Source organism: Salvelinus alpinus, chromosome 33 (assembly GCF_045679555.1).
Source record: "Salvelinus alpinus chromosome 33, SLU_Salpinus.1, whole genome shotgun sequence".
Lineage (NCBI taxonomy): Eukaryota > Metazoa > Chordata > Actinopteri > Salmoniformes > Salmonidae > Salvelinus > Salvelinus alpinus.
The window spans coordinates 1,887,415-1,915,276 of NC_092118.1; the positions used below are offsets into that span (position 1 = coordinate 1,887,415).

General features: G+C 43.2%; 1 protein-coding gene across 1 annotated transcript in view; it reads left to right on the plus strand.

Annotated features, from left to right (window-relative positions):
* Positions 1-27,862, plus strand: part of LOC139562913 (MAM domain-containing glycosylphosphatidylinositol anchor protein 1) — a 407,306-nt gene that overhangs the window by 81,194 nt on the left and 298,250 nt on the right. The window lies entirely within an intron of this gene.

A 27,862-nucleotide genomic window follows, 5' to 3' on the forward strand; every position in this document is an offset into this window, starting at 1 on the left:
CCAACAGCCGTTGCCATGAAAGCCTAGTAGGCCTCTGGACAGAGGCAGTAGGCCTACAATGCTAGCATACGCCTTGTTACAGTAACCTAAGTATATAACATGTCATCATGAATTGGCCTTGGAAGTGCCATAAGTGTAAGCCTACATACAGTGCATTTGGAAGGTATTCAGACCCCTTCACTTTTCCCATATTTTGTTACGCTACAGCCTTATTCTAAAATGGATACAATAGTTTTTCCCCTCATCAATCTACACACAATACCCCATAATGACAAAGCAAAACGTTTTTTAAATATTTGCAAATATTTGCAAATGTATAACAGAAATATAACATTAACATAAGTATTCAGACCCTTAACTCAGTACTTTGTTGAAGCACCTTTGGCAGTGATTACAGCCTTGAGTCTTCTTGGGTTTGACACGACAAGCTTGGCACGCCTGTATTTGGGAAGTTTCTCCCGTTCATCTATGCAGATCCTCTCAAGCTCTGTCAGGTTGGATGGGGAGCGTCGTTGCACAGCTATTTTCAGGTCTCTCTAGAGATGTTTGAACGGGTTCAAGTCCGGCCTTTGGCTGGGCCACTCAAGAGACTTGTCCCAAAGCCACTCCTGCATTGTCTTGGATGTGTGCTTAGGGTCATTGTCCTGTTGGAAGATGAACCTTTGCCCTAGTCTGAGGTCCTGAGCGCTCTGGAGCAGGTTTTCATCAAGGATCTCTCTGTACTTTGCTCCGTTCATCTTTCCCTCGATCCTGACTAGTGTCCCAGTCCCTGCCACTGAAAAACATCCCCACAGCATGATGCTGCCACCACCATGCTTCACCGTAGGGATGGTATTGGCCAGGTGATGAGTGGTGCCTGGTTTCCACCATTAGCTGAGGAGTGGCATTCGTCTGGCCACTCTACCATACAGGCCTGATTGGCGGAGTGCTGCAGAGGAAATGTCCAAAAACCTGTTTTCGCTTTGTCCTTATGGGGTATTGTGTGTAGATTGATTTAATCCACAAAAAAAAAAAAAAAAAAGAAAACAGTTTTTTACTCCAATCTGGCAACCCTCATAAAATACAACACAGCACCAGTATCCCAAAGTATTAAGTGAAAATAAGCATAGAAAATAGTTTTGGCATAAACATAAAAAAAAAATAAGGCTACTATTATAAGCATTTCGGTGACAACCTGGTTTATTAACAATATTGGGTTGTTAACATGTTTGTTGTTTTATTTAAATACATGTGGGACACAAGAAAAGGCAGTGTAGAACACAATTTCCCAAAGTGCATTGCTCCAATAACTTTTGAAAGATTGTTACGAAGTGTGACCTCCAAAAATGTATTTTCCTATGAATGAAGTTGCAGAGAAATGTGTGTATTTTAAAATGAATTAAGCCACACAAAAGCACACAACATTTGCTAAAATACTTTTTGTACATATTTGCACGAATTGAGTGTTGGATTGTGTTGCTTATTCCCCTCACTTTCTGTTTTCTTCCTGTCTCTCTCCTCTCTTTCTCCCTCTCTCAAAATGATCTCCCCTTTCATCTCCCTCTGCCATATCCACTTGTTCTCGCTCGTTTGCTCCCACAACGCCGGCTGTTGGTAGACTTCTCTACTGTACTGTTGTTGTGTCCTGCGTGGCGGTCTCGCTTTCCCTCCCTCCCTCCCTCCCTCCCTCCCTCCCTCCCTCCCTCCCTCCCTCCCTCCCTCCCTCCCTCCCTCCCTCCCTCCCTCCCTTTCTTTCTCCCCAGTCCGTCTCTATCTTATCTAACTCTGTCTCCACAACCACCGTGTAGCATTTGGAATGCATGTCACCGTTTAAATATGCATCCCGCACGAAAGATAGCTCAGACAATTTCCTCATGTCACACCTACCCATCGCTGCAGCTGTACATAGTCCATCCGTAAATAGCCCACCCAATCTACCTACCTCATCCCCATACTGTTTTTATTTTATTTACTTTTCTTCTCTTTTGCACATCAGTATCTCTACTTGCACATCATCATCTGCTCATTTATCACTCCAGTGTCAATCTGCTAAATTGTAATTAATCACTCCTATGGCCTTTTTATTGCCTACCTCCTCATGCCTTTTGCACACACTGTATATAGACTTTCTTTTTTTTCCTACTGTGTCATTGACTTGTTTATTGTTTACTCCATGTGTAACTCTGTGTTGTTGTTTGTGTCGCACTGCTTTTCTTTATCTTGGCCTCAACTAGCCTACCTGGCTAAATAAAGGTTACATTTAAAAAAATATATATTTGAACGTTGGGTACCCTGGCATTATGGTCAAAGCCTGCATTCAAACTAGGTCACTGACCTGCATCGGGAGATCTAAAGGAATCTTTACAACATTTATTAATTCCTAACGTACATAGCATGTTGGCAAGTGCCATGAAGATCCTATACCCATTTTAAATGTGCTGCCTCGATGCACATGATGCAGCAGAATAAAAAATTCATCAGGAATCTGGTTTGCACTCTATCAGTGTCTGGCAAGCAACGTTTAGTCAGCGACACGGGCCGTTACAAACACTCCTCCCAAATGTGGAGTAAATGCCCTCGCTAGCCTGTACGGGAAACAATGATGTTTGCGTTAGTCATGTTTGTGTTAGCGAACGTTAGCTGTTAGCGTTAGCTTAATGTAGTAAGCTTACCCAGGCACAGTAGGTGGGCCTTTTTGTTTTTACCTGGCAATGCAAAATTGGGAATTCACTGAATCTAGGCCCCTTGATATCAAGCTTTTAGAGACATTTGGTTCAGTGTTTAAAAAGCATGTGTATATTTTCATCTTTCATTTTGTGTTAGAACTAAAAACCAACCACAAGCCCACAGACCTTCGCAATCAATTTAGCAGCGTGAAGCGTTAAAAATCACTGTGCGGCGTATCTTGATCTGCATAAAGAAGGCTTGAAGACCACCACTTCAGAACCCACCCTTTCATCTGATCGCCCCAACTAGCATTACGCTATCTCCTCAAGCCAGGGGAAGAGAGGAAGGGGTGGAGCGATTGATTCTCCGTTTGCACCATTCATTCCGGCACTACACGTGCCTTTTTTCTCCAAGGCGATGGCCATTTAATCAATGGCCTGTCACTGCCGCTAAAACAGTCGACGTCTGCGATCTTGGCTGCGCTTCCTCATTCCCTTCGACAGCCACCCCATTCTCTGGACATTTTTCTCTGTCCCTTTTTTGTTTGGATTTGCTTTAAAGACGCAGTAACAACCTGTTTAGTCGTAGATATTCCTAAAGGCAAATCCAGCCACAATTGAGAAATATGAAAAATGATAGATCATCGTATATAGTTGAATGCTTTCTTGGGGGCATTTGAGTAGCAGAATTTTTATCAAAATTGACACTGCTTTCCATTTTTCAACTTTTTGTTGACTTTAGTAGAAGATGTAAAGATGTGACGGTTGCAAGTGGCTGTTTGCTTGACCGTCACAAAGAGAGCTGTTCGGTGATGTGATGTCCTGAAGCTGGTCCTTTGTAGCTTGTAACGACAGAGCAGTGGGTTAAACTTAAACTGTAAGTCTCTTTGGATAAAACCGTCTGCTTTATATAATATTATATATTAAGCCAATATAATATTTGATAGCTCACTTCAATCCCAAATGAAGAGGCTATTACAACAACGGTTCCCAAACCGAGAGAAGAATTTCCAATATCCTTAAAAAATCATTGTAATGTGGTTAACCTTAAAAATCGATGTGACAGCAGAGATGAGGTGTGCACTGTCGACCACGCCCCCTGACTTTGAGAATATCCGACGCGACATGCATCAAGCATACCCATCTCATTAGTGGCGGTGAGATAAGATACATTGTCAGATGTATTTGCAATTGAGTGTTATAGCCCCACATTAACAGTTTGTGATGGTGAGCCGAGAAGACAATACTGTTCGAATGTTTTTCAATGGACTGCCATAGCCCCAAATAAAAAAGTAAACATTGGCTGTTCATCAGGCTACATCATTTTGTTCACAATTTTCAGATACCAAATTGGGGTCGTGGGCCAAAAAAGTTTGGAAACCCCTGTAATACAATGACCTAAACCATTTGACATTCCCCTCATTTATCTCGTATCCTTTGGCATGAAAGTAAAACAAATAGTTATCTTCAGTAGTGGTTTTCTAAGCTGTGTGTGTGTGTGTGTGAGAGAGAGAGTGAGAGTATTTGTGTGTGTGTGTTAATGTCTTGCCTTTCTAGGTCACATTGAAGGGTTCCCTCTTGTCGTGATCGATAATGGTTGTGACTTTCCCTAGTTTCCCCGGCTCTCATGTGCTTTATGCAACTGTAGAAGATGGGTCCGGGAAGACGTCTTGTCATGAATGAAGTGAATTCAGCCGGCAATTCATTGGTATGCATGGGCATTGGTGATAAAGTAACTACGCGTATCAATCATGGAACGTGTGCCTTGTATCTGCAAGAGGATTCATGACCTTCCTGGGTTTCCTCTCTGCCAATAGACACACAGACTCTCATACACACACACACACACACACACACACACACACACACACACACACACACACACACACACACACACACACACACACACACACACACACACACACACACACACACACACACACACACAAGGACATGGGCACACACACAAACACATGGGCACTCTAATACACTCACACACAAACACAAACCTGGGCACATTCACACATGGATGCATTCACACTCACTCTCTCTAATACACATACAGGCACACACATGTACATTATTATTCTCTCTCACACACACTCTGCCACTACATATCCCACTCATTAGCTTCAAGCAAGAAATCATCCCTTGGTCATGTTTGTCTGTCACTGGATCAGTATCGAGTGATGGACCAAGCTATCGATAATGCTTAGGCAGAACTCGAGTCAATCGCTTGTAATCTCGATCAACGTTCCACCGAATTAGTTGTTGCTCAATAGAACGACTGCAACAAAACGGATCACAGTCAAAAGACCCTAATAAAAGGCTCCATCGACCAATCTAAATGAATTAACATGTTACACAGTTTCTAAATAACCGTACCATATTGTATGCTACATTTTCACCTTGTCTCCTGACCACATAAAGGGTACCATAGCAGTATAGAGTATTTTGGCTCATTCTTTGGACAAGGGATCCTTGAGTTGGAGCATGAAGGGGTCTTGTGTGGCTCAGCTGGTATAGAATTGTGCTCGGAATATCAGGATTGTGGGTTAGATTCCCGCTGGGCCCACCCATAAAATGGAAAATGTTTGCACTACTGTAAATCAATTTGGATTAAAGTGTCTGCTAAATGGCATATTTAAAGAAGTGAAAACAATGTCATCCAGCCTATACTGGGATTTCACTATTTCTTTCCTCAATTAAGGAACTGATTCGCAACTGGGTAGAATCTCTGGCCAATCAGTAATCTTATCAATTAAATTGTTATCTATCAATGAACTACCAGGGAAGGAAGAAACCATAACATTATGACAATAAGTACTGTTTATCGGGTTTCAGGTATGACTCAGATGCAGACAGTGTCGAAGTAACCGTTTATTTCTAGTACAGGGGCAGGCAAACAACAGGTCAAGGGCAGGCAGAGGTCAGTAATCCAGAAAGGGTACAACAGGTACAGAACGGCAGGCAGTAGTTTCAGGGTCAGGGCAGCCAGGGGTTAATAATCCAGAGAGGTGTGGCAAGGTATAGAACGGGAGGCAGGCTCAGGGTCAGGGCAGGCAGAAAGGTCAAAACTGGGAAAAACTAGAAAACAGGAACAAGAACAGACAGGAGCAAGGGGACAAATGCTGGTAAGTTTCACGAATCAAAATTAACTGGCAACAGACAAACAGAGAACACAGGTATAAATACACTGGGGATAAACACATACAGCCCTCTTGTGGGGGGCACCATTGCAGACTGAATGGTAGCTATAACATTGGGAGGTAAACCCCTAGCCATCATATTGGCCCTCTCAGTGGCCTGACCCATAGGAACCAAATCTCTGGCCTCTCGTGCCAAACCTGTGTACCTGGGACAACAGGTAACTGCGCAACGGGAGTTGCCACGGGGCCCCGCCTAAAGGTGAATGAGCTCCACGAACCAAGGCTGCCTGGGCCAACATGGAGCCACAAAAATGTATGATAAGCCCTCCCGGTGCACCCTCTCCAACATGGGCTGAATCAGAACCACTGGCGGAAGCGCGTAAAGGAGGGTTTGAGGCTACTGGTTTGCCAGAGCATCCGTTCCCAGCGGAACCACCCAGGGGCGTTGTCTCCACATCTGAGGAAGAGGGCTCCCCCTGAATAGCAGGTCCGCACCCGAGTTGAGGCAACCTGGAACAAGCACTGTCTGAAGGGAGAGCAAATGCGCACTGCTCCACAGCAACAGGGAGCGAGCCAAGGTGAGGAAGGGGAGGGACCTAGTCCCCCCTGTCTGTTGATGTATGCCACTGTTGTCATGTTGTCGAATCTGACCAGCACATGTCGGCCTGACAAACGTGGGAGGTGGTGCCTTAGCACTAAGTAAATCGTCAGAAGTTCAAGGTAATTGATCTGCTGTGCACTCTGTGACACCGTCCATATTCTCCAAATTGAGTAACCCTTGCACCGCACAACACACCCTTGGGGGGGACGCGTCTGTCGTGACCACCTTGTGGAACAACACCCATGAGAACCCCTTGTGACAGTGGCTGGGGATCCCTCCACTGATTTGGCCAGTTTAGGTGGTGAGATGCATCAAAGCATGTCACTAGTATCCAGCACTGGATGTACCGCATCAATAATAGTCCCAGGGGAATAACCACTCTCATAGAAGCCATTATCCCCAGAAGGTGCAGGAACTGACGAAAACGTACTGTTCACCCCCAACCTAAATTGGGCCAAGCAGAGCTGGAACCAGGGCACCCTCTCCCTGGATAGAAAAGCTTGATTTACTAAGGAATGGAATGCGCTGCAATGGGGTTAGACAGCTTTTTCCTGGTATAAAATTAAACCTAGAGACTGAACATTGGACTTCAGCCTGGATGTGTGTAACACTGCTTGTTCCCTTGATTCTGCTGCTATCTGCCAGTCATCAAGGTAGGCCAATACCCTCAGCCCCTGGCCCCTCATCGGTGCCATTGGTGACATACCTCAATTGGCTGTTTCACCCCCCCATCCCCGAGCTAGGTGTGTGGGGGCTGTCTTTTCCCTGTGAGGTGTCAGGACCATCTCTCACCTCGACCCTGGAAGCAGGGAGCCAGGCATACTGGTGTTGCGCCTGGGAACCAGGCCGATCCGCTTAGCCGGCGGAGCTCTGACTGCCGGCCTTCTGGAAAGTGCCACCCTTGGCATCGCCAAAGGACCTCCGAGGGAGAAAAGCATGCAGCGCCTCGTCTTGCTTCTTTTTGGCCTTGAACCGGCCTGCATAGCCTCCAGGGCCAAACCAAACAACCACGTGGGAGAAATTGGCTCAACAAGGTATCACTGTCTGTCCTTCTCGTGCACCTGCGAAACGTTGACCAAAGATGACGTTGTGCCACCACAGTAGCTGCCATGCTTTTCCCGAACCCCATGAATGAAGTTGGCCGTAACACAGGTCTCATCCAGAGCTCTGCATGGGCTCTCCTGTGGCCAGAGCCGTGACCATGTCCTCCAGTAACTCGGTCTGGTAGACCTGCAGCATAGTGAAAGACAACAGGACTCGGGCAGCCACCCCCTCTGCACGATACACCTTCTCCAGCTGAGCAGCCGAAAAGCGACACTGCTTGTTAGGGAACATAGGATTCACATTAGCCATGCCTTTGTTACCAATAGGGCTAGGTGGCCAGCTAACTTTCCATCGCCCGGTTGCTTGTGTACCAGCCCTGCCCCCTCCATCCCTTCCGGATCCATGAAGGGGTCACACTCATAAAGCATCAGCTTAGCTGAATGCGGTTTGGACCAGGTTGTTGTCAATTCTTAGATGAAATCCAGAAACAGGGGTAGGTGGTGCTTGACTGTGGCAGCGACAGGGGCCAGTTGCTTCCCACCGAACCTTGATGACTTCTGAAGCGGGTTTGAACAAGGCCACTTCACCTTCAAATGCATAGCCGCCCTGCGGAACAATTCTATGAATGATGCATTGGATACTAGTTTTTCCCCTGCTACTCCCTTATCGCGAGGAGGTGGCTGTCCCAGAACTAAGTCCTTTTGATCACCCTAGAAACCACTGGAGGCGTCCAGAGAACCAAGTCTTCATCCGAATCTGGGCCCTGTATGTAACCAGCTGTCACACTATCTCCCTGTTGGCATGCTAGTTCCACATGTTCTGACCACAGCCCAAAGTCTCTCTCCACTTCCTGCACCTCAGTCCCAGCAGAGGTACCGGCATCCTGGAAAGGAAAGTCACCATCGGTAACTCCAAGCTTCTTCAAGAATGCTACACGTCTTTCCAGGGAGTTTGCTCGAAATACGTGTCAATTCGCACACTGACTGGTTCGTGCAAGGGCGTTTTCCAAGCCGAGACAAACTACACATAAATTGTGAGAATCTTTCAGAGAAATACTGACTTGGGGCATGATCTCAACACTGAACCCTGCATAGCCATTGTCGTTTCGGTCACTTTCTTAGCCATCTTACACATTGCACTAGCAAATAAAATAATAACTATACTGAACAAAAATATAAACGCAACATGAAACAATTTCTACGATTTTACTGAGTCACAGTTCATAGAAGGAAATCAGTCAACTGAAATAAATAAATTAGGCCCTAATCTAAGGATTTCACATGGCTGGGCAGGGGCGCAGTCAGGCGTGGGCCTAGGAGGGCATAGGCCCACCATATTGGGAGCAAGGTCCACACACTAGGGAGTCAGGCCCAGTCAATTAGAATGAGTCTTTCCTCAACAAAGGGCTTTATTACAGACATAAATACTCCTCAACATCCCCCTCCCCCTCCTCAGATGATCCCGCAGGTGAAGAAGCTGGATGTGGAGGTCCTGGGCTGGCGTGGTACACATTGTTTACGGTTGTGAGGCCGGGTTGGATGCACTGCCAAATTCCCTAAAACGACATTGGAGGCGGCTTATGGTAGAGAAATTAACATTACATTCTCTGGTAACAGCTCTGATGGACATTCTTGCAGTCAGCATGCCAATTGCACGCTCCCTCAAAACTTCAGACATCGGTCACATTGTGTTGTGTGACAAAACTGCACATTTTAGTGGCCTTTTATTATCACCAGAAGAAGTTGCACCTGTGTAATGATCATGCTGTTTAATCAGCTTCCTGAGATGCCACACCTGTCAGGTGGATGGATTAACTTGGCAAATGAGAAATCCTCACTAATTTTGTACACATCATTTGAGAGTAATAAGCTTTTTGTGCTTATGAAAATGTTCGCCTAGCTTTTATTTCAGCTCATGAAAAATGGGACTAACATTACATATTGCGTTTATATTTTTGTTCAATATAATTGTTCAGCACACAATGTCCAGGGGTGTGCACGCTCTACCACTATGGGACAGTTTAGGTGTCGCAAAATTTTATAGTTGTTTGTTTTAAGAGTGTGAATTGTTCCTCTTCACACCGAGGTAAAGAGTGAATCTGAGGCTCATGCTTATCACCTGTGGAAGGCAGGGCTTCCAGCGAGATGCAAATTTAATTGGCCTTGTCAGGCGTGATTGTAGATCCTTCAACCGAAGTCGCCAGAGTGCGACTCCACATAGTATGTTCTACTGAAATTGACTGACTGAAGGGAAGCAGCAGTATTTTGAACTTCAAGGCTTGGATGTGAGTACAATGAGTATGTGGCACAGTGCTTCACAGTTAATGTCATCTCAAAGGGCATGAATGGAATAAAACATTTGACACTGGGATGCAAAAATAAGGTGATATTTTACTCCATTAAAGATACAAATCATCTTATTTTTGCCTCCCAGTGTTTGTTGGGTGTGAGTACCTCTGGTTAGTGTTATGCTCAGAAGGGGTCGGGTGACATGGTGCAAAGGGAGACAGTATGGAAACAATGGGATAGGGTTATGATAGGGTCATCTACACGGGGACAGGGGTCCTTGAGGGGTCCTCAAGAGACAGATGGCCAAGTGAATGCCTGTTCTGTTTTCTTACCATTTAAGGGAAAAGGAGATTAGTTTGGCCATTGGGGCAATGCTCTATATGAAACATTATTGTTTTGCTGCTTGTTTCTTAATGTGGTTTGGAGCAAAAACATATTTTTTTGTGAAACACATCTCTCCACCTCTCTTTCACTCTATTCTTGCAACTTGTACTCCCACTGTGTAACTCGCCCCTCTTCCTTGCTATCCTTTCTTTTCTCCTCCTGTTTTCATCTTTCTTCTCAACAGTCTCTTTGTTTTACTTTTGATCGCATCACCTGCTTTTACATTTTCCTTAGCATCTTTATTTGTCTCTCTTAGCCTATTACCATCTCTCTCTCTACCTTTCTCCATGCCTCTTCCTTTCCTCCTCTACTCTCTCTCTCGGTGCATGCTAGGAGTTTTTTGGAGTTTGAGTGTTTGGTGTGGAGGGCTCTGTCCTAAGAATTGATTGTGGTTGTGTTCATGAAAAGAGCACATTTGGTTGGTAGGCTAATTGCTAGTGGAATATTTGTAAGGGGTGTGTTGGTGCCAATTTCACCTCTCTCTACCACTTTGACAAGAGTGGTAGTTGCAAATTTGCCTCCGTTTATTACGGATGACCAAATCAGGAAAGAGCTGAGTCGTTTTGGTAAGTTTGCTAGCGGTTTCCGTGTACTGTCGGCAGGTTTTCAGGCAGATGCCGTCAAGCACGTTGTTTAGTTCCGGAGGCAGCCAGAATAATTACAGAGAGCAACGTGAAATACCTAAATACTCATCATAAAACATTTATGAAAAATACATGGTGTAGAGCAAATGAAAGATAAACATCTTGTGAATCCAGCCAATATTTCCGATTTTTTAAGTGTTTTACACGCGAAAACACAATATAGCCAAACACACAAACGCATTTATCAGCAGCAAAAGGTAGCGATCGCAAAAACCAGCAAAATATATAAAATTATTCACTAACCTTGAAAAACTTAATCAGATGACAGTCCTATAACATCATGTTACACAATACATATATGTTTTGTTCGAAAATGTGCATATTTAGAGGTACAAATCCTGGTTTTACAATGTGAATACGTAGCCAAAATGCACAAAATTCTCCGGAGATATTTTGGACAGTCACCTAATTTAGTCAAAGAACTCATCATAAACTTTACTAAAAAATACATGTTGTACAGCAAATGAAAGATACACTAGTTCTTAATGCAACCGCTGTGTTAGATTTTTTTAAATAACTTTAGTACGACATACAGCTTGCGTTATTGCGAGACAGCGCAATAGGACTACACATTTCACACAAAAATACGAAATAACATCATAAATGGTTCCTACTTTTGCTGAGCTTCCATCAGAATCTTGTACAAGGAGTCCTTTGTCCAGAATAAATCGTTGTTTGGTTTTAGAATGTCCTCTTCTCCTGTCGAATTAGCAACCTTGGCTAGCCAAGTGGCGCGAAGATGTCCATCTTCTCTCGACGCAAACAACGCAAAACTCCAAAACTCCCGATAAACGTTGAATAATCTGATAAAACTCGATTGAAAAAACATACTTTACGATGATATTATCACATGTATCAAATAAAATCAAAGCCGGAGATATTAGCCGTGTATATCGAAAGCTTTTCAGAAGGCAATCTGGGGTTCCTTCTCGCGCCTTGGAAGACAATGAAATTTCCAGACACGTCATTCCAAAAGCTCTTGTTCGACCTCAGATCAAGCTAGAAACCCCATTCCACCTCTCACTGCCTGTTGACATCTAGTGGAAGGCGTATGAAGTGCATGTATATCCATAGATTTCCGTCAATTGAATAGGAAGGCCCTGGAACAGAGCCTCGATTTCAGATTTTTCACTTCCTGTCAGGAAGTTTGCTGCAAAATGAGTTCTGTTTTACTCACAGATATAATTCAAACGGTTTTAGAAACTTGAGAGTGTTTTCTATCCAATAGTAATAATAATATGCATATTGTACGATCTAGAATTGAGTACGAGGCAGTTTAGTTTGGGCACGATTTTTTACAAAGTGGAAACAGCGCCCCCATATTGACAAGAAGTTTTAAGGGACATCATTAACCTTTAGGGGCCACGGGTGCCGCTAGCGGCACTCCTCCCACATTCCATTGAAAAGGCAGAGCGGCAAATTCAAAAAATACATTTTTTTTTAAATATTTAACTTTCACACATTAACAAGTCCAATACAGCATATGAAAGGCAGACATCTTGTGAATCTAGCCAACATGTCCGATTTTTAAAATGTTTTACAGGGAAGACAAAATATGTAAATCTATTAGCTAACCACCTTAGCAAAAGACACCACTTTCTAACACCAATCAGTTTTTACGTCCATCACCAGCTATCACTAATTCGACCAAATGAAGATATATATAGCCACTAACCAAGAAACAACTTCATAAGATGACAGTCTGATAACATATTTATTGTATAGCATATGTTTTTTTTTGAAAAATGTGCATATTTATGGTATAAATCATAAATTACATTTCAGCTACAATCAGAAAGCAGCCATAACATTTACAGACACCAACATCAAATACCTAATTACTCCTCATAAAACATTTCTGAGAAATACATACTGTGCAGCAATTGAAAAACAGGATTCTTGTGATTCCAGACAATATTTCCGATTTATTAAATGTTTTACATCGAAAACTAAATGTAGCGCTAAATTAGCATAGCCACGCCAGACAGACACACTTGGGCGCGCGCGACCAGTTGACATGCACGACAGATATATGAAATAACATTATAAATTTGGTCTTACTTTGGCTGATCTTTCATCAGAATGTTGATCAAGTTGTCCTTAGTCCAGAAGAGTCGTTCAATCCATTCAGAATGGCAACTTTCCATCTTCATTTAGCAGGGGTACTAGTCGAGTGGCACGGATCTCTCCAACGTAAACAAAGTAAACATTACGGAACACGGCAAAACTCCCGAAAAAATTCAAATAATCTGATTAAACTATATTGAAAAAACATACATTACGATGACATGGTCTCATTTATCAAATCAAATCCGAGCTGGAGATAGTTCACATCCGAAACGGCAGCAAAACAAAACATGATATCTCTCCCAAGTCGCGCGCTTCTGACTTCCTGAAATTGACGGTCACGTCAAAGAAATAGGTCTTATTTCACGTCAGAACAAGATAAACGCAAGATTTCTCCTCTGACGTCCTCTTGACACCCAGAGGAAGGCGTACGAGGTGTGTTTCGGGTCATAGGTGGCATGACCATGTATAGGCAGAGCGTTGAAGCGAGCATAAACATCTTGCATTTTACTTCCTGGTCGGGGAAAGTGCTGCCAAAGGACTTGTGTTCCACTCAGAGAAAAAATTAAAACGGTTTTAGAAACTAGAGACTCTTTTCTATCCAATAGTATTAACAATATGCATATTGTAAGAGCAAAAATTGATTAAGAGGCCGTTTGAAAATGTGCACATATTTTCCAGTTTTTCCAATACGCCCCCTATAGCCCAAACAGGTTAATCAGTTCGACCTAGTGGATGTTTGGAGAACTAAACATCCTAACACAAGACAGTATATACATGGGTGAAGGTTTTTGGGGCTAGGGTGAGTGCAGCCCGACTCGATCGGTTTTACATGTCTAGGAATCTGAGCAATAGGCTGTTGGGCGCTACCATTCTCCCGGTGGGATTTTCCGATCACCACATAACCATGGCTGGGTTGTCTATTTCACCAGGGCCCCGGCAGGCATCCTATTGGAAGTTCAATGTAAAGCTCTTACAAGATGCCACTTTTTGCTCCCAGCTCCTTCTTCTTTGGTTTGGAAAGACAGAGCGGTGAAGCCAAGGGTATGCATTGTCTACAGCTGTCTGATGGGCGGGTGACCTCTGTGGTGGGGGAGATGCGGGAGCGGACTGTGAGCTGTATAGGGCAGAAGTGTGTGATCCTATGTGTGCTCAGGTCTTGTTCACAGGACTTCCTAAGCTCTCTCTAGCACAGAGGGATGAAACGGACATTCCTCTGTTGTCCCATGAACTGGCAGAGGCCGTAACCCAGATGTCCCCCGGTCGTGCACTGGGGGTCGATGGACTCCCAGTGGAGTTATATAAAACATTCTGGGGAATAATTGGACAGGACTTCTTTTGTGTGTTGCGTGAATGCGTCGAGGTAGGAGAGTTGCCGATGAGCTGCCGTCGGGCGGCTCTGACTCTCCTGCCCAAAAAAGGGGACTTGTGTGAACTTAAGAACTGGAGGCCTGTGGCATTACTCTGTGCGGACTACAAGATATTTGCCAAGGTCTTCTCTAACAGACTGAAGTCCCATTTGGACTCGATAGTACATAATGACCAAACATATTGTGTACCGGGACGCTCAATCACGGACAACTTGTTCTTAATCAGGGACATGTTGGACTTGTCGAGAGGTTTTAATGTGAACTTTGGACTGGTCTCTTTAGATCAAGAGAAGGCTTTTGATAGAGGGGACCATGAGTATCTGTTTAATGTGATGTTTGGGTTTGGGAAGAGTTTTTTGACCTGTGTGAAGCTGTTGTATGCTGGTGCGTCATGTATGGTCAAGGTGGGAGGGGGGCTCAGTAGGCCAGTCTGGGTGAGACGGGGCATTAGACAAGGATGCCCTCTATCTGAAGATGTTTTGGATATACGGTTGTAGAAGTGGGTATTGTTTTGGGTATTGTGATGTGGGTTTGTATCATGTGGTAGATGGAAAGGTGAGTATGGTACATGTATGCAGTACAGGATATATTTTGGTGTTTTATTTTTATCTCTCTCTCTCACTCTCTTGCTCTCTCGCTCTCTCCCTCTCTCGCTCTCTCTCATATACACTGCTCCAAAAAATAAAGGGAACACTAAAATAACACATCCTAGATCTGAATGAATTAAATATTCTTATTAAATACTTTTTTCTTTACATAGATGAATGTGCTGACAACAACATCACACAAAAATGATAAATGGAAATCAAATGTATCAACCCATGGAGGTCTGGATTTGGAGTCACACTCAAAATTAAAGTGGAAAACCACACTGCAGGCTGATCCAACTTTGATGTAATGTCCTTAAAACAAGTCAAAATGAGGCTCAGTAGTGTGTGTGGCCTCCACGTGCCTGTATGACCTCCCTACAACGCCTGGGCATGCTCCTGATGAGGTGGCGGATGGTCTCCTGAGGGATCTCCTCCCAGACCTGGACTAAAGCATCCGCCAACTCCTGGACAGTCTGTGGCTCAACGTGGCGTTGGTGGATGGAGCGAGACATGATGTCCCAGATGTGCTCAATTGGATTCAGGTCTGGGGAACAGGCGGGCCAGTCCATAGCATCAATGCCTTCCTCTTGCAGGAACTGCTGACACACTCCAGCCACATGAGGTCTAGCATTGTCTTGCATTAGGAGGAACCCAGGGCCAACCGCACCAGCATATGGTCTCAGCATATGGTTCTCTACGGCCTCCTCCAAGGGGTCTGAGGATCTCATCTCGGTACCTAATGGCAGTCAGGCTACCTCTGGCGAGCACATGGAGGGCTGTGCGGCCCCCCAAAGAAATGCCACCCCACACCATGACTGACCCACCGCCAAACCGGTCATGCTGGAGGATGTTGCAGGCAGCAGAACGTTCTCCACGGCGTCTTCAGACTCTGTCACGTCTGTCACATGTGCTCATGTGCTCAGTGTGAACCTGCTTTCATCTGTGAAGAGCACAGGGCGCCAGTGGCGAATTTGCCAATCTTGGTGTTCTCTGGCAAATGCCAAACGTCCTGCACGGTGTTGGGCTGTAAGCACAACCCCCACCTGTGGACATCGGGCCCTCATACCACCCTCATGGAGTCTGTTTCTGACCGTTTGAGCAGACACATGCACATTTGTGGCCTGCTGGAGGTCATTTTGCAGGGCTCTGGCAGTGCTCCACCTGCTCCTCCTTGCACAAAGGCGGAGGTAGCGGTCCTGCTGCTGGGATGTTGCCCTCCTACGGCCTCCTCCACGTCTCCTGATGTACTGGCCTGTCTCCTGGTAGCGCCTCCATGCTCTGGACACTACGCTGACAGACACAGCAAACCTTCTTGCCACAGCTCGCATTGATGTGCCATCCTGGATGAGCTGCACTACCTGAGCCACTTGTGTGGGTTGTAGACTCCGTCTCATGCTACCACTAGAGTGAAAGCACCGCCAGCATTCAAAAGTGACCAAAACATCAGCCAGGAAGCATAGGAACTGAGAAGTGGTCTGTGGTCACCACCTGCAGAACCACTCCTTTATTGGGGGTGTCTTGCTAATTGCCTATAATTTCCACCTTTTGTTTATTCCATTTGCACAACAGCATGTGAAATTTATTGTCAATCAGTGTTGCTTCCTAAGTGGACAGTTTGATTTCACAGAAGTGTGATTGACTTGGAGTTACATTGTGTTGATTAAGTGTTCCCTTTATTTTTTTGAGCAGTGTATATATATATATATATATATATATATATATATCTTTAACCAGCACAGGCTGCTGGTGTCGGTCAGACTGCCTCTAGCCTGAGGCAAGAGTTGTGGAGGAGCCGCACGATGTGGTTCATACGCTCTCCCTCTGGAGAGGCTGCGCTAGCGCCAACGTGCTAATGAGCTCAAAAGGACAATTATTCACAATTTAAATCAGCCTTGCCCTGTGCACTCACCTAAAAGTTGAGTTGTCGAGTTAACCCCTCACCGCCTATGGCCCTGCCACCACCCTATGTCTCCTCTGACCCCCACCTTGTGTCCTAACTATCTCCCTAATGCAGACCTGTTTGACCTTCTGGGCAATCGCAGTGGGCAGAGAGGTTTCATAAGTTGACCTCGACATGAGATGGAGAACGAGAGAGTAAAACGGAGAGAAAGAGTAAAAGAGAGAGAGTGAGTGATGGAGAAGAAGGTAGAAGAGCGAGAGAGGGAAAGAGGGAGAGATCAATAGCAGCGATATATGCTAAAACAGGCCTCTGCCATGTCATAATCACCCAAGTCTAGCGGTCCACTGATACTTCCTGACGAGATGTGCCATTACCGAAAACTGCTGAACGGGCGCCAGAGCACATCTCTGATTCAAATATGCTTTCCCCTTTCCCTTCCCCCGCAACACACACACACTCTTTCTATCTCTCTCACACACACTGACACCCATCTCCATAACACACAAACACAACCTCTCTCTCTCTCTGTCTTTCCCCCTCCCACTCTCACACACGCACACACGCACCCACACACTGATGCAGGCAATAGAGTGTGGAGTGTTACACCATATTACACCCACTCCCCCTCCCCGGTCTCTCTTCTCTTACCATTCATACTGTGAAGCTCACGCCAGGTTAGAGGGTTAGCATGTGGCGTGCTGCCTGTGTCAGGCTGAAACAATGTGATAACTGTCAAGGGCCTTGTCGCTCCAGGCCTGCCCCAGACGAGTGAGGGGCCCTGGGCCATGGGGCTGCTATGCCACTGCCTCTCTGGTTATGGCCTGGGCTAACATGCTAATACAGTATGCTAATATACTATTTTACTCTGTGGCAATGGGGTTGGCATTATGGGGAGAGGATCTGATTTTAGGATCGTATAAGTTTGGAGTCTCTATCAGTGTGTACATTTTAATGGCTGTTTACTTTTGGAAGCATGCTTCGATAACAATGACATCATCCCAGCTAACAACAAATGTTCCCACAACTTTAGAGAACGTTCCCTTAAGAATCTCAGTAGGTCATTAACTAACGTTTTCATAGGAATGTTTCCCAGAGACCATTCCCTTAATGTCAAATAGAACTTAACGAGAACATAAGATGTTAATATCCTAGACAAGAACATTCATGTGTTCAGTTCCCTGTAGGTTAGGAGAATATTCTATCAACATCCCACCAAACATACATTACTGTGCACAGAACATGCTTGCCATGTTCCCAGTCTATAAGATATTAATGTTCAATACACGTTTCATGGGAACATTGCAAGAACATTCATGTGTCCAGTTTTCTGAGGGGTTAGGAGAATATTCTATCAATGTCCCACAAAACATACAAGGAACATGGTTGGCATGTTCTCAGAACATAAGATATTTATCGTTTGATGTGTACGAACACACGGGTGTGATCATTCTACAGTGGTCCCTGCTAGAGGTCGACCGATTATGATTTTTCAACGCCAATACCGATACCGATTATTGGAGGACCAAAAAAAGCCGATACCGATTCCTCGGACGATTTTTTAAATTTATTTGTAATAATGACAATTACAACAATACTGAATGAACACTTATTTTAACTTAATATAATACCTAAATAAAATCAATTTAGCCTCAAATAAATAATGAAACATGTTCAATTTGGTTTAAGTAATGCAAAAACAAAGTGTTGGAGAAGAAAGTAAAAGTGCAATATGTGCCATGTAAGAAAGCTAACGTTTAAGTTCTTTGCACAGAACATGAGAACGTATGAAAGCTGGTGGTTCCTTTTAACATGAGTCTTCAATATTCCCAGGTAAGAAGTTTTAGGTTGTAGTTATTATAGGAATTATAGGACTATTTCTCTCTATACGATTTGTATTTCATATACCTTTGACTATTGGATGTTCTTATAGGCACTTTAGAATTGCCAGTGTAACAATATAGCTTCCGTCCCTCTTCTCGCCCCTACCTGGGCTCGAACAAGGAACACATCGACAACAGCCACCCTCATAGCAGCGTTACCCATGCAGAGCAAGGGGAACAACTACTCCAAGTCTCAGAGCGAGTGACGTTTGAAACGCTATTAGCACGCACCCCGCTAACTAGCTAGCCATTTCACATCGGTTACACCAGCCTAATCTCGGGAGTTGATAGGCTTGAAGTCATAAACAGCGCAATGCTTGAAGCATTGCGAAGAGCTGCTTGCAAAACGCACAAAATTGCTGTTTGAATGAATACTTATGAGCCTGCTGGTGCCTACCATCGCTCAGCCAACTGCTCTATCAAATCATAGACTTAATTATTTACATTTACATTTAAGTCATTTAGCAGACGCTCTTATCCAGAGCGACTTACAAATTGGTGCATTCACCTTATGATATCCAGTGGAACAACCACTTTACAATAGTGCATCTAACTCTTTTAAGGGGGGGGGGGTTAGAAGGATTACTTTATCCTATCCTAGGTATTCCTTAAAGAGGTGGGGTTTCAGGTGTCTCCGGAAGGTGGTGATTGACTCCGCTGACCTGGCGTCGTGAGGGAGTTTGTTCCACCATTGGGGTGCCAGAGCAGCGAACAGTTTTGACTGGGCTGAGCGGGAACTGTACTTCCTCAGAGGTAGGGAGGCGAGCAGGCCAGAGGTGGATGAACGCAGTGCCCTTGTTTGGGTGTAGGGCCTGATCAGAGCCTGAAGGTACGGAGGTGCCGTTCCCCTCACAGCTCCGTAGGTAAGCACCATGGTCTTGTAGCGGATGCGAGCTTCAACTGGAAGCCAGTGGAGAGAGCGGAGGAGCGGGGTGACGTGAGAGAACTTGGGAAAGTTGAACACCAGACGGGCTGCGGCGTTCTGGATGAGTTGTAGGGGTTTAATGGCACAGGCAGGGAGCCCAGCCAACAGCGAGTTGCAGTAATCCAGACGGGAGATGATAATTATAACATAATAACACACAGAAATACGAGCCTTAGGTCATTAATATGGTCGAATCCGGAAACTATCATCTCGAAAACAAAACATTTGTTCTTTCAGTGTGATACGGAACCGTTCCGTATTTGATGTAACAGGTGGCATCCATAAGTCTAAATATTCCTGTTACATTGCACAACTTTCAATGTTATGTCATACTTATGTAAAATTCTGGCAAATTAGTTCACAACGAGCCAGGCGGCCCAAACTGCTGCATATACCCTGACTCTGTTGCAAGAGAAGTGAAACAAATAAATTCATGTTAGCAAGCAAAATGAACTAAATATGCAGGTTTAAAAATATATACTTGTGTATTGATTTTAAGAAAGGCATTGATGTTTATGGTTAGGTACACGTTGGAGCAACGACAGTCCTTTTTCACAAATGCGCACCGCATTGATTATATGCAACGCAGGACATGCTAGATAAACTAGTAATATCATCAACCATGTGTAGTTAACTAGTGATTATGATTGATTGATTGATTGTTTTTTATAAGATCAGCTTAATGTTTGCTAGCAACTTACCTTGGCTTCTTACTGCATTCGCGTAACAGGCAGGCTCCTCGTGGAGTGCAATGAGAGGCAGGTGGTTAGAGCGTTGGACTAGTTAACCGTAAGGTTGCAAGATTGAATCCCCGAGCTGACAAGGTAAACATCTGTCGTTCTGCCCCTGAACAAGGCAGTTAACCCACCGTTCCAAGGCCATCATTGAAAATAAGAATGTGTTCTTAACTGACTTGCCTAGTTAAATAAAGGTGTAAAAAAAAATATTCAGGTTGTTATGAAAACTTGAAATCGGCCCTAATTAATCGGCCATTCCGATTAATCGGTCGACCTCTAGTCCCTGCAGCATAAACTCAAACCAGTGTGATTACAACACTTCATTAGAACGTCTAGTTTCGATTGACACGCAACAGTCAGTGTTTGAGCTGGCAACACTGATTTTTCACAGAAACATTTTGCACAAACACAACTTTATGTCCTCAATGTGAGCAGTTTATTTTTGGATTGCAATGTTCAGACATTCACAGAAGTAGTGACAGCATTACATTTACATTTACATTTAAGTCATTTAGCAGACGCTCTTATCCAGAGTGACTTACAAATTGAGCATAACACAATTCTCATCCAAATCGAAAAATATAGGCTACATTAGTCTAAGGAAAGAGTGAGCTAACACAAGCAGTCATATATAGCTGACTCTTGGCCAACAGAAACCATAATATGAATGAGGCACTACAAAGTCTGCCTGTTCGGCACCAGGAGAAGGAAGCAGAGGAGGTTGACAAAGTACATGTGTTTAGCTTGTGACACACCTCGATGTGTTTCACCATGCTTTGGGGAGTATCATATGCTCAAGCACATCTTCAGCAATTACTGACTGACTGACTGACAGGTGACTTGACCTGTGATCTGCCATGATACTATGCTTTTAGGTTTGGGGGGTAGGAATACAGTTGTTGTTCAATCACTACATGAGTATTGAAATGTAGGTTATGCATATTAATAAGTTGAAAGTCTTTTCTTGCAGTTTTTTCCCCTCTAGTAAAACTAGTTACAGTTTTTGTTGTTCAACCACCACCAAGACTTTAATAAAATACACCCATTACGTATAGGCCTATGTCTTTTCTTGCTGTTCTTTTCACCAGAAAAACTGTAAGTTCAAAAAGTACGTTGCTAGCATACAAAAGCTGACCTCAATCTTTGACAATCTGACCTCAATCCACTTCCAGTTATGATGATGGCAAATAATGTTCAATACTGTTTGTGTGTGTGGTTTCTGAAAGTACAGAGTAAAGGGGAATTATTAGTAATTAGAATACAATAGCAGGATATAACAATAAAACAGTATTACAAAGAAGTAACATAATAACACTGATATAAAAATGATATGTTGTATTGACAAAATCACAATTATGTATGATATGTATGACTTGCCTCGTTGAATAAAGGTTCAATTGAAAAAATGTATAAGAAACAGAAAGAAACAGTAACTGAAGAGCTCCACAAGGGCTCCACAAGGAGGCAGGGCAGGGCAGAGCTATGCTAAACAGGCCACATTTATACACAGACCATGGTCATGATAAGGGCAGCTTCAAAAGTATACAACACAACCGAATACTTCTCTCACGCCATTAGCATTGTTTTACAGAGCTAATAGAATATTCTAGCTAGCAAGATACTGTAAGCACAGTTGAGTGTCAAACCATAAAGGTTACGAAGTATTACCTTGCATGTACGCAATTATAAAGGAATACACACAGAATACATTATGTCCATACACACGGTGCATTCTGAAAATATTCAGACTCATTTTGTTACATTATAGCCTTATTTTAAAATGTATTAAATTGTTATTTTTCCTCAACAATCTACAGACAATACCCCATAATGATGAAGTCAAAACAGGTTCTCAGACATTTTTGTAAATGTATTACAAATAAAAAACAGAAATACCATATTTACATAAGTATTCAGACCCTTTGATAGAGACTCGAAATTGAGCTCAGGTGCATCCTGTTTCCATTGAACATCCTTGAGATATTTCTACAACTTGATTGGAGTCCACCTGTGAAAAGGCAATTGATTGGACATGATTTGGAAAGGCACACACCTGTCTATATAAGGTCCCACAGTTGACAGTGCATGTCAGAGCAAAAACCAAGCTATGAGGTTGAAGAAAGTGTGCGAAGAGCTCCGAGACATGATTGTGTCGAGGCAGAGGAAACCTGGCTCCATTCCTACAGTGAAGCATGGTGGTGGCAGCATCATGCTGTGGGAATATTTTTCAGCGGCAGGGACTGGGAAACTAGTCAATAAAAGATGAATGGAGCAAAGTACAGAGAGATCCTTGATGAAAACCTGCTCCTGAGCACTCAGGACCTCAGACTGGTGCAACGTTTCACCTTCCAACAGAACAACAACCCCAATGCACACAGCCAAGACAACTCAGGAGTTGCTTCGGGACAAGTCTCTGAATGTCCTTGAGTGGCCCAGTCAGAGCCCAGACTTGAACCTGATCGAACATCTCTGGAGATACCTGAAAATAGCTCCCCATCCAACCTGACAGAGCTTGAGATGATCTGTTGAGAAGATTTGGAGAAACTCTTCAGGTGTGCCAAGCTTGTAACATCATACCCAAGAAGACTCTAGGCTTTGTGTGTGGTTGTTGAAGCAGCTTTGGCAGTGATTACAGCAAAGTACAGAGTAAAGGGTCTTAACACACACAATATTTCATTATTTAATATTTTTATACATTTGCCAACATTTTTATAAACCGTTTTTTGCTTTGCCATTACGGGGAATTTTGTGATTTGAAAAAAAACTATTTTGTCAATTTTAGAATATGGCTGTAACATAACAAAATGTGGAAAAAGCGAAGGGGTCTGAATACTTTCCGAATGCACTGTACATACATACATACATACATACATACATACATACAGTGTGCTACAGTAGAAGCGACAACACGATATACAGAAACAATAATCATATCGTAATAAGGCACTTACTTTGATAGGAATGCCCACAAGTCCAACGTTTTTATTAGTAAGGAAAACAACAATGAAGGAAAAGTCAGTGCCCGCCGGAAAATGCGCCAGGGGGAAAAAGTTAATGCAGGTTCTATTCTGACTGGAGATGTGCAAATGTCTATATACTTGATCTGGGGAAACAATTGAGGAGTGATTGGGCTCTCATCGAAGAGAGAAGTTTGTCTGGCTCATCTAGCTAATCCTCGCCTTACATTAACACAGAATCCCTGAAACGTAAATTGCCTGCCACAGTGAAATGGCCGACTTCTATGTGAATTAATGAGGAGGCAGAACACACCTCATTTCAAACTGTTCATGCAAGGGGGACTGTTAGAGATATTTGGAAGTCACACGTGAAAAGGTTAATGTTCCCCCAATATTGTGTCCCCAAAAAATAATGACACAGTAATTAGTAATTACACAGCAATTACACAGCACGTCTTGTTACTGTTGCCATTCATAGTTCTTTGTCTATTGGCAAGGGATACTCAGACACAATGCGCTTTTAACTTACATATTTGACACACTTGATTACATTGTGCATGTTAATTTATACAGTAATTATTATACAACATTTCCTCACCTTGGATTTGAGCTCACAACCTCTTGGTTCACGGTACTCCGATTTTCCTGCTACGCCACCATGTCCATGTCAGGTATCAGTTAATCTGACTATTCTTTATTCTTTATCATTTATTTTATTTACTTATTTCAGCATTTTAAGGGCTTTCTGTATAATTGTTCAATGTTTTTAGGGCATATTAACCTGTTTCAATGATGCTCCTGAATCACTATGATCAATAAAATATTTGTGAGTATATGGTGTGGATTTTCTTTTAAACGACAGAGAGTTATTTTTGAGATGCTCAGCTGTCTAGAATTCTACTGATTCCCATCTTTCAATGAGAAACTAATTTGAATGATATCAGATAGGTGTGCTGTAACTTTTGCCAAATAAGAACATTAACGTTGCTAAGAACGTGAGAGTAGGGTGACTGTCCTAGCGGGTCTCAAACCCAGACCACCAGCACCCTAAACACTTTTCCAACAAGGGATATCTCTAGGGCATGTATTATTGGGCCAGTATAGTTACACCCTGGCCAGAAGAAACCCTAACCTCCTCCCTAGGAATTTGTGTAGATCTGAAACAACTTGACAGGTATAAGCAATAGGCTGATTGCACTTTGAAGTAAATCTCAGCTTTCTTAAAACTACACTCAAGAAAAACTGTATTTATCATAGTGATTCAGGAGTGTCATTAAAACAAGTTAATATGCCCCACCAATTTTGACAACTCTACAGAAAGCCCTTAAATTGTTGAAATAAATAAATCAAATCAATGATGAGAGAAGAGTCAAATGAACTGATAACTGACACCGACATGGTGGTCGTAGCATCATCATCTGAAAGCCATGAACCAAGAAGTTTATTAGGTACACCCATCTAGTACCGGGCCGGAGACCCTTTTGCCTCCAGAACAGCCCAAATTCTTCGGGGCGTGGATTCAACAAGGTGTCAGAAACGTTTTTTGCTCAATTGGTATCAAAGGACCTAACTTGTGCCAGGAAAGCATTCTCCACACCAGTACGCCACCAGCCTACACCAGGAAGGATGGGTCCATGGACTCCATAGCTGTTTACGCCAAATCCAGACTCTGTCATCAGCATGACGCAACAGGAACAAGGATTCGTCAGACCAGGCAATGTTTTCCCACTCCTCAGTTGTCCAGTGTTGGTGATTGCGTGCCCACTGGAGCCGCTTCTTCTTGTTTTTTAGCTGATAGGAATGGAATCCAGTGTGGCCGTCTGCTGCAATAGCCTATCCATGAAAAGGATTGACGAGTTGTGCATTCTGAGATGCTGTTCTGCACACCACTGTTGTACTGTGGTGTTATTTGACTGTTTGTGGCACTCCTGTTAACTTACGATTCTTGCCATTCTCATTCGACCTCTCTCATCAACGAGCTGTTTTCGCCCAGAGGACTGCCGCTGACTGGATGTTTTTTGTTTGTCGCACCATTCTCGGTAAACCCTAGACACTGTCGGGCATGGAAAGCCCAGGAAGGCAGACATTTCTGAGATACAGGATACGGCACACCTGGCACCGAAAATCATACAACGCTTGAACTCGCTTAACTTCTCTGCGCTACGGATCCCTTTTACGGGATCATTTTCCTAAACAACCGCTGAATTGCAGGGCGCAAAATATTACAAAAAATATTTATAATCATGCAATAACAAGTGAAATATACCAAAACACAGCTTAGCTTGTTGTTAATCCACCTATCGTGTCAGATTTTGAAAATATGCTTTGCAACGAAAGCAATCTAAGCTTTTGTGAGTTTATCAATCAATGCTAGAACAGTTAGCCTTATATTAGCTTGGTTAGCTTGGTCACGAAAGTCAGAAAAGCAATAAAATTAATCGCTTACCTTTGATAATCTTCGGATGTTTGCACTCACAAGACTCCCAGTTACACAACAAATGTTATTTTTGTTCGATAAATATTACTTTTATAACAAAAAAACACCATTTGGGTTGTGCGTTATGTTCAGAAAACCAAAGCCTCGTTCCGTTCGACGAAAATTCCAAAAAGTATCCGTAATGGTCGTGGAAACATGTCAAATGTTTTTTATAATCAATCCTCAGGTTGTTTTTAACAAACATAATCGATAATATTTCATCCGGGCCGTAACCTACTCAATAAGAGAGAAAAAGAAAATGGAGCGCTACCCTCTCGCGCGCAGGAACTAATCAAAAGACACCTGACTACTTTTGAAAAACCTCGCTAATTTTTCAAAATAAAAGCCGGAAACTATGTCTAAAGCATTCCATTGGAAAAGGAATCTGGTTGATACCCCTTTAAATGGAAGAAAGACGGGCCAGGAAACACAGATTAAAAAAATAATAATAATCACTTCCGGGTTAGATTTTCTCAGGTTTTCGCCTGCAGAATCAGTTTTGTTATACTCACAGACAATATGTTGACAGTTTTGGAAACTTTGGAGTGTTTTCTATCCTAATCTGTAAATTATATGCATATTCTACGATCTGGACCTGAGAAATAGTCCGTTTACCTTGGGAACGTTATTCAAAAAATTCAAAAAATCTGACCCCTAGCATCAAGAGGTTTAAGTCACACGTTTTGCCCATTCTAACGTTCAATTGAACAGTAACATAATGCCTTGATGCCCGTCTGCCTGCTTAATATAGCAAACCACAACCATGTTCTAGATACGTTCTGCTTGTGCTACATGAAGGGAATATTTTCCTAAATTTAACACCAAAACACACTAAAAAGGTTCTCCGAAGGTTTTTGTTAAAATATATAAACGCAACATGCAGCAAAGGAAATCAGTCAATTGAAATACTGAACAAAAATATAAACACAACATGCAACAATTTTGAAGATTTTACTGAAATCAGTGAATTGAAATATATTGATTAGGCCCTAATATATGGATTTCACATGACTGGGAATACAGACATGCATCTGTTGGTCACAGATACCTTAAAAAAAGAAGACCTTACAATGGGCATCAGGATCTCGTCACGGTATTTCTGTGCATTCAAATTGCCATATATAAAATGCTATTGTGTTCATTGTCCGTAGCTTATGCCTGCCCATACCATAACCCCACCCCTACCATGGGGCACTCTGTTCACAATGTTGACATCAGCAAACCGCTCGCCCACGCAACGCCATATACGTGGTCTGCGGTTGTGAGGCCGGTTGGACGTCCTGCTAAATTCTTTAAAACAACGTTGTAGGCGGCTTATGGTATGGAAATTAACATTACATTCTATGGCAATAGCTCTGTTGGACATTCCTTGAAGTCAGCATGCCAATTGCACACCCCCTCAAAACTGGAGACATCTGTGGCATCATGTTGTGTGACAAAACTGCACATTTTAGAGTGGCCTTTTATTGTCCCCAGCAGAAGGTGCACCTGTGTTATGACTATGCTGTTTAATCGGCTTCTTGATATGCCACACCTGTGAGGTGGATTGATTATCTTGGCAATGTAGAAATGCTCACTAACAGGGATGTAAACCAATTTGTGTTTAAAATTTGAGAGAAATAAGCTTTTTGTGCATATGGAACATTTCTGAGATGTATTATTTCAGCTCATGAAACATTGGACTTTGTATGTTGAGTTTGTATGTTGTATGTTGAGTTTTCCTTAACTAACGGAAAACTGGACACTCAAACATTAGGGGAACTTTACAGGTAACATTACAAAGCGTTCTCTCTCCCTATATTTGTTACCTGGGATTGTACTCCCCTCTTTTTTCTCCCTACGGGGATTTCTGAGTAGTCCTTTGTGTTTTTCTTTCTCTCTATCTTTCTTTTCTTCTTCCCTCTCCATCACCTGCTGTTTCTCTCTCCTTGTCTCTGTCTCAATTCCCTCTTTTTCCCACCTACCTCCTGTCCCCCATCACCTGCAAAATGACTAAAATGGAAATGTAAAAATCTTGCCCAGGCTGATGTTACATGAAGCAACTCACACGCAATCTTGACCACCTTCTGTGACGAGCCTCGTAGGCTGTCTTACGTCATCAGTCAGATGTCTTCGGTCCTAGTCCTTGAGGCCATGGTGTCTACTGGGGTTCTCTTCAACCTGTCAGTGCTTCTCAATCCAATGGAAGTGCACTGAACATTTTTG